Source organism: Astyanax mexicanus, chromosome 18, assembly GCF_023375975.1.
Source record: "Astyanax mexicanus isolate ESR-SI-001 chromosome 18, AstMex3_surface, whole genome shotgun sequence".
NCBI classification, from domain to species: domain Eukaryota; kingdom Metazoa; phylum Chordata; class Actinopteri; order Characiformes; family Acestrorhamphidae; genus Astyanax; species Astyanax mexicanus.
Window position 1 is genome coordinate 34,583,065 of NC_064425.1, and position 8,628 is coordinate 34,591,692.

Genomic DNA, 8,628 nt, shown 5'->3' on the forward strand with positions numbered 1-8,628 from the left:
ACAAGCAAAAAAAGAAGGGAATTGTGTGTGTGCTGAACAAAATATTGCTCTCAAGCTGCATTTTTCTCCTCTGAGGTGTTTATTTTCCTCTCGAATTCGCAGTTCTCCTCGTGCACCATGCAACTTACGTGTGGCTTTTGTTTTCGCTCAAGTGAGTTTTTTGCGCTCGAGTTTTGAAAGGGGTAGTTTTGACAGTTTGGGGGTGGAGTCTGGGTCGCCTCCCTCAGCGAATGCTATTGGTTGATAACGCCAGGGTTCATGACGGACCGCCTACCTCCAAGAGCCAAAGGAGGACGAAGAAAAAAAGAACGGCAAGAGAGTTAGCTAACTGGCTATGCTAACATCCAAAAAAACTCTCCGGCACTGTTATCCCGGCTCTCTCGTTCAGCACCTAGCGTGAACGACCTTCTGTCGCTGTCTGCCCAGGTTTAGTGCCCAGAGTGAACAGCTCTTGTTTAGTGCCTGAAGCGACCAGCCCTCTCGTATAGTGCCTGGAAAGCTTAAAACATGCGGGTTAATTTTTTTCACGTAGTGTTTTTGCACCCCCAACTTTTGACATTGATGTGACACCATAAATGTCCTTCTTGGTAAATCATTTCACAAAGGAGACAAAAGAGTACCATGACTTAAAATACATCCTGAATGTGCCAATTAAGGTCCATAGTTACAGGCATAAGTAAAAAAAATAGGTTTACATGAAAGGACATACTTTTTCAACAAACCTATGATCACTGTTTAAGCCTGTCATATTTATGTCATTGCATATTAACAGACTTAACCCAACATGTAACATTTGAAGGAAACTGGGTATAAATGGCAAAATAACAACTAGAACTACATTTAAGTGTATTACACTCATACACTTTGTTTATGTTTACTTTGTTTTTTCATAATTCATTTTGTTTATAAAGGCATAGTAATGTTATTATATTGTATTATATTATATTATATTTTTATTATATAAATATTATTGTATTAAATGTTTTATTCAAATTGTCTTTTATAACAATTACAAGGAAAAGCCTTTGCTATGGTCAGTGTGAGTGAATCAACAAAAAAAATACCCTGCCTCTCCTTAGATCGTAAGTACATTTTCATTTTAAAGGTTAAGCTAAAATGTACCTGAGATTATCAGACAACCCAAATTTGGCAGAAATACTGCGAACCTGGCAACTCTGTGGAAAAGAGATCTATGATTGGACTTCAAGACCAGACAAACAAATATCAGGCCAGTCACAGCACTATCCCTTGGATGAAGTTTTGGGAAAAAATGCTAAAATTCTTATAGTTTGAATGTACCAAATAAAATGTCCAGGTTTCGCTATGCCCTTGTTTCTTGGATGGCGGGACCAGACAAAAATTCAGTTAGCATTGTGCCAACCTGCAGTGTTAATTTTGACAGATGATTTTGATTTTGTTTTAGTCTTAGTCTTTTGACTGAAATGTAGAATAGTTTTAGTCACATTTTAGTATTTTGGTTAATATTAGTTTTAGTCTAATTTTCATCTAATTAATTTTAGTTATATAAAAAGTATGTATTATGTATTTTTAAATATATTTCTATTTTATATTTATGTTGTTATTTTGAGATTATTTACAGCTAATGTTTATTAAAATAACATCCTTTAAGTTGAGTTGCATTTTAATAATGCTAACATTACAATGTTTTAAAGCAAGTTATCTGAAAAGGTAGTGGAACAAGTAAGTCAAGACTTTCAGTGCTGTAAATAAGTAGTGTTGGTAGCTTCACAGCCTTTTGGCAGCGGTCGACTCTCTGGCGGTGTAAGATCCTGGTCTTTGTGACCTTGTTCCTTTGCCACCCAAGAGTAGATTATACTTGTCTCTTTTCGGTGAAAGCGAGTCCTAGGCAGAAGGCTCAGTTCCGGCACCGGCTCCAGCTGGGTCTCATTGGGGTTTTCGCCTGATGGGGAATAGCCCACCACCATAAAGGTAAGTGCAATCCATTTAAACTGTTTTTAGTTTTTTTTTATTATTTATTGTATTTATTGCTTTTAGTACTTTTACTGAGGCCCAGGCCACCAGGTGCCTCTCAGCATGTCGGCTGCTTGTGCACCACAGCGCGCCCAAGGCCCCCACAGCATGTGACTGTGCGAAACCAGTGGCTGGAGGCACCAGCTCTCCTCCTCTCTCCAGATTAATAGAAATAAAGGAAGAGCAGGTGTCACAGTCACTTTAAGTAACTTTTAAATGTTTTTACTGTTTTTTTTACCCCAGTAGTCTCTTTTATATTTTATGTGTTAAAACCATAAATGCTTAGTGCTCTTACCATATCAACTATTAATGTTAGGAGTGTGAGAGCCTCCACTAGAGCACAGAGTGTCTTGTCCTTTTTAAAAGATATAGGGCCCTATCGTATACCCCGTGCAAAGCGTGTAGCATGGCGCATTGCCATCGTACACCCTGTCAACAGTCTATTTTTACGCCTTGCGCACGTGTCCTTAAAATAGCAATGGACTTCTGGAATATATTAAGGCTGATGGGCGTGGTGGTCTGGAAATGACTATCCAATGTTAATGATGGTTAATTGCTTGATTAATATTCAGTGTTGCAAACCTAGTTTTTACATAAACAATATACAGAAAAAGAATAAAATAACATTACACTTCCCTTATTTCAGCTGCTTCCCTTATTTGAACAGCGTGAACAGAAGTCAGTGCGCAGCTGCCTCTTAAAGGGCATGGATCTAAATGTAGCGGATAAGAAAAAAGTAATAATATTTATTCTATTTTTGTTTCACGTAAAATCCCTCTCTAATTATCTCTGCCGTTTTTGAGAGTATTTTTTTATTGTATTTTTTATGTTTTATTTATTTTATATTTGTATTTTTTTTGTGCAGTTTCGTGTTGGACTATTGAGTGTAAGCTGAATTCTGAAGCAGGCTTTTATTTTGAAATCGCGCAAGTTCTCAGTATCAGCGCGGGCTTCTCTCTCCTCAGTTCGCGCTAAATATTACTGAGGAGAGGTGGGTGTTTTAGTGTGCTCTTCAGAAAACACGTTTTAAAAGTTGTTTAAGTGCTTATTCTGCTTTATATCTGTTTGATTACATGTATTCTAGTACTAAGAGTAAGCTATTAAGAGTTGTGTGTGTAGTTATTTCATGTAGAGAGTGTTTTTAATTCAGTACAGCAGACTTTATGGAGTTGATGGGGGTGCAGCTGCCAGTTTAGCTAAAATGGTGTGCTTTTCTTCTCACAGCAGCATGTGTATGTAAAAAAGACAGAGAATTCACTCCATGCTGCTCTCATGCACAGGTACTGACACAATTTACCGTTTAATGAACCACTCTATTGTTTAATTGCAACAATTGTTTATTTTTATTGAGAATTGTTTTGTTGTGTGAAATTAAAGTTCAGAAATAGGAAAATGTGTCATATTCGGCATCCTTTCTATATGTGCGTAGTACAATATAGTGTGTAATATTTTATTTCATAGCTAAAAATATATTTGTGATAAGAAATGTTTATTTTTCTAACATATTATTATTTATTTGTAATGAAGTATTTTTATAATCCCTATTTTATTATATGTATTTGAACACTTAACATGAAAAAAAGAGAACAAAATATCACTGAGGAGAGCTGCATGTGTGTGTGTAAAAAAGACAGAGAATTCACTCCATGCTGTGTTTTGCTGCTCTCATACACAGAAGAGGCAATAAAGACCCAATATATGGCAGAGCGTGTCCAGTCTTTCCATTCCTTGCACAACGCTCGAGAGGCGTGGCTAAATCAGCTTGGACAGAGACAGAGACAGACATACACACAAGGCTACATAGACACACTGATTGGTTTATTTCATGTTACACCCAAAACACACCCGTGAATAATTAAGGGAATTAAAACACGCCCTTTGCGCTGTTGGAGCTGCGCAAGGCGTATTTTCCGTGCCCACAAGATACCAAAGACAGAGGACACACCCCTAAATCCAGCTGCGCAAAGCGCAACAAACTAGTGCGAAAATAGGGCCCATAAAGTCAGATGTGTATTTATTACAAGAGTGTGCTTTGCCCTTTATGATATCCTACAAAGATTGGGAGCAGCGGTGGGCTGCCGGTCTCTCTCTCTGAAGTGGTTCACACTACAACAGAGCCGATGGTGTTGCCATTTTAATTAAAAACCCAAATATGAAGGGCAGCACAGTGGTGAGAAACGGATGGGCTCTTTTAGCAAATTTGACTTTTTTGGGGACAGACTTTAACATTTTAAACGTCTATAGTTTTATTGACAAAACAACAGGTATGACGTTTTAGAAGACCTGCAGTCCCACATGCTGGGGAGGGTTCCTTTAGTGGCGGGAGTGGATTTTAAGTATGTTTTAACTACCAAAGCTAGGAAAGGAAATAGGGAAGGATTTTATACTAGACAAGACATTGTTTTTACTTCAGGGTTTAGTGAAAGGTTTTAAAATAGTCGACTGTTTTAAAACAATGCATCCAGGGGAGGAGGGCTTCACCTGGTTCAGTGGTGATTGTGCCGGAGCTAGGCGTGGTGGTCTGGAAATGACATGTGTTCAGGTAAATTTCTGGCGTGTTTCTTGGCGGCGAAAAACGGAGTGCGCAACTCATCTTGTGAAACCACGTCTAAATTCAACTGTCACTGGCGCAGCCAAGATCACGATCACCACGCACTATAACACACAGCATCACTTCTTTACCTTTACCTTTAGCAAAAAAAACTTCGACTGAACATAAATTAATTTGATTTGACTTCGCTATTATGTAACTGAAATTCACTTTTATTTATTTTTTTTCCAATAAAGCACCTGGCGTCTGGTGCTCCCGGTCAATTATATAAAACTTAAAACATTTGAAATACACAGAAATATAAAGCTATATGTTAGCGTTTGTTTCTTATCCCAGGGCAAAATTATAAAAAATATTAAATATATTAATTTATTAACTAAAATCTCGCCGAGCGCTCTAAAATGCCGCAGGCACTCAAAGCGAAGCATAAAAGCACGCGCGCGGCATTGCAATTTTTCTTAAAAAAAAAGCGTTATAATAAATAAGGTCGTATCAAGTGTAGTTAAATGCATGGTATTAAATTCACTATTAAAGGTACATATGTACTGATATTTAATCAAGAAAAATCAGGCAAAATGTGCCGCGACTCTCTCTTTCTCTCTCTCGCGAGCTGAAATCAGCGCGAGGCTACAAATAATATAAAACTCAGTTTAGTTAAATAAATGAAGATGAATGAGGACCTGGAAAGTTCATCAAATATTGTCAAATATAAAGGATAGGTTGAGGTTTTGGTTTTGTTTTCAATGATTTGAAACTAAAACTAACTAAAACTGAAACTTTTATTGTTCTGCGCATCAGAAAGACTGTAATTGTTTTAAATGAGTTTTTGTTTTATATTATTTCTTTTTCTTATTTATTTTACATATTTGTATTATTTTATTGATCAAATTATATATATTCTTTGTATGCTCTTAAAATAGAAATAAACAGAAGTGAGCGCGCTCCTGCATCTTAAAGATAATGACTACAGACACACTGATTGGCTTATTTCAGGTTACGCCCAAAACACACCCATGAAAAATTAAGAGAATTAAAACACGCCTTTTGCGCAGTTGGAGCTGGGCAAGGCGTATTTTTCGCACCCTTATAATACCAAAAAAACAGTACACGCCCCTAAATCCAGCTGCGCAAAGCGTAATTACTCACTGCACTATAGATCGCTAAAATAGGGCCCACACACAAAAATAATGACAACAATGTAAAAACATTCAATAAATTACATGGTGTAAAAAAAATGTTTTAAAGTTGTCAGTGTTGTCAAGAGAGGTGTTTTATCATGTATTTTATTTTACTTGATTTTGTTTATTTATTTGAATAATACCTTTTAATGGAGTTTAAAAATAAATACATAGGGAAGGGAATTCCTGTTTGTAAAGCACAATGTAACAATGTATTTTAAAGGAAAATGTGATTATTCTTTGTTTTGATTTTATGAATGTATTGTTTTTAAAAAGTTTGGAATTTTTTGTGATGGTTACTTGGCAATGTATGGTGACATTTTTTTTTTTTTTTTTCGAAAAAAAAAAAAAAAAGTGAGTAGTAAACTTGTTAAACAAGAGCTTCTGAAGATAATGCAGTCTATCTTTGCTTTTCCTTAATGATTGCCAAAGTGTATGTTGATTAAAATACACATTAAATACATGGCTCAGAAAACTTGTGAGTTAAAAGAGTTAAAATGAGATTCTTTTTGTTAAAAAAAATATATTTATCTGTAAATTTAAAGAAAAAAGACCCTTATTGACAAATTATTATAAAATTACTTTCATTTACTTTAAAATACATGTATTTTGACCTTTTCATGCTGTACATAATTCTGGACTTCAATAATTCTGTCAAAACACAAAATATACTGTTATTTATATGATGCCAACTTTCAGATAACAGATATCCTAAGAATTAAAATCTGTTGAAAAGAAAAGATTGCAGGTACTCATAGTACAAGTTCTTGTAAAATTACTAATTATTCTGTTCTATAAGGACTGTATGATACTTTTTAAAGAATTTAAAAAGTGTGGTGTGGGGGGACCAGTGTTGTGCCTAATTTTTGTGCTGAAAAGGGGGTGCTAAATTTGGCCCAACACTCCTCCTACTAGGTCCTCCTAGGTCCTGGTCATAAGGATGCTTTGTGGAGCGGCTGTATTCCAAACACTGATCAATAATATAATTTCTTACAAGTTGTAATTACTATTGGGGCAGTTGGCCTCGCTTCTCACTGCGGGGGAGGCGAGGTTGGCAGGGACGCAGGTTGTGATGATTCCTACTTTTGGGCTTACGTAGACATTCTTACACCTGCGTCCAGTTTGGAGGATAAGGGCTACCCTCTGACGCCAGCCCACCTTCCGGTGCCTAAGGTGCCAGCAGCTCAAGTCTCCGTGCCTGTACTAGTGGTGCCTGCTGCTCACAAGGTACCATCCGCTGCTGCTCCTGTACCAGCGATGCCAGCTGTCTCTTCCCTTGATCCTGTGCCAGCGGTGCCCGCCACCGCCTCTGCTCCTGTGCCAGCGGTGCACGCCACCACCTCTGCTCCTGTAACAGCGGTGCCCACCGCTCCTGCGCCAATGCCAGCGGTGCCCACCCTGCCAGCTCCTGCTGCCCAAGTCGCCACGCCGCCTGCTCCTGCTGCCCCAGTGCCAGCAATTCCCGTTGCCACACTGACTCCTGTTCCTGCTTCTTGGACAGTGTTTGGACCCAGGGCCCAATAACCCAGGCCTGCCCAGAGGTCTCCTGAATTCACCCCAGAACTGTGCCCAGGCTGGCCCCATGGACTGCCCCACAGACATTTGCCAGATCTGGGCACCCACCTTTGTTTCTACCCCTGTCTCTCCCTGTCCTGGTCCCTGTATCTGTCTGTGTTCCTGTACCTGTCTTTGGTGGTTTCTCTGTTCCCGTCCCTGTCTCTCCTGGGGCTCGTTTGTACGTGCCTCGGGAGATGCGCGTTTAGGGGGGGAGCTTCTGTCACGTGTACGCATTTAGTTTAAAGAAACAGCTTATTATTATTTTTGTTATACTCTTGTATTTTTGTTTCTTTCAGTTGTTAATTGTACACTTTTGTAATTTTTTGTAAAACAACCAGTAAAATCCCTGGCTTAATTTTTTATCTGAATGTCTGCTTCCAGTTCCTTTATTTCTACAATTTATATTTTGTTTACTTCCCTTTTTACCCTAGACCATAACTTTTAATTGGGAATGTAATACAAGTAACCCCCCCCCCCCCCCCCATTTGTCAGACTTTGACATTTTTGTTTAGTTTTTATTATTTGATGAAAAGTGGAATACATTTCGTCGTAGTTTTCATTTTTAAAGATAAATTTTTATTTTCCTTTCGTCTCATTTTCGTCATTAAAAATAGGTTGTCAACTTGTCAATAGGTTGTCATAGTTTTCGTTAACAAAATTAACACTGTCAACCAGCTGGACAGTTGACTTTGACCCAGCTGAAACTTCCAGAAAATATCTTGTTGTATGTCTGTTGGAAGTTTTTGATACTTATTAGTTTATCTATATAAAATATCTAGTAGAAAATGGGAGACAGAACTGAACTTTAGGCCTCAGTAAATAGCAGATTAGTGCTGGGGTGCCAGGCACATCCCGGGGGGAAGAAGACTAGTTACGACCTAACGACCGGCATATCCTGGGTGAAAGGAGAAGACCAGTTACGACCTAAAAACCTAATTGTTTTTGGGAAACCATTTGTGTAAAACCATATGTTGCTTATGTGTGTGTCATCTGTGTTGTATAAAAGTCTGATCCAAAGTTGGCCAAGGAGTTCGACTCTGACAGCCGGCCGAGGGGAATCGAACCGAATAAACCTGCTTTTTTCTGAACCTGAACTCAGAAGTATTTGATTTGGTTGATAAAGAATGACAAGAGAAACCACACTGTTGAGGACACCGGCAAAATAAAACCCAACATGTCGCACAAAGAAGCCTATCAACGGATGGCAAGTTGAGCATGCAGTTGCAGGCATGCAGGCAAGTTGAGTCCTTAATTCAAAGAGTAGCTAATCATAACACAGTTTAAAGGATCCACATGCTGCATTTTTTTAGCAACTTAAATATTATCGTGAGGTGTACATTCTTGCTAAAC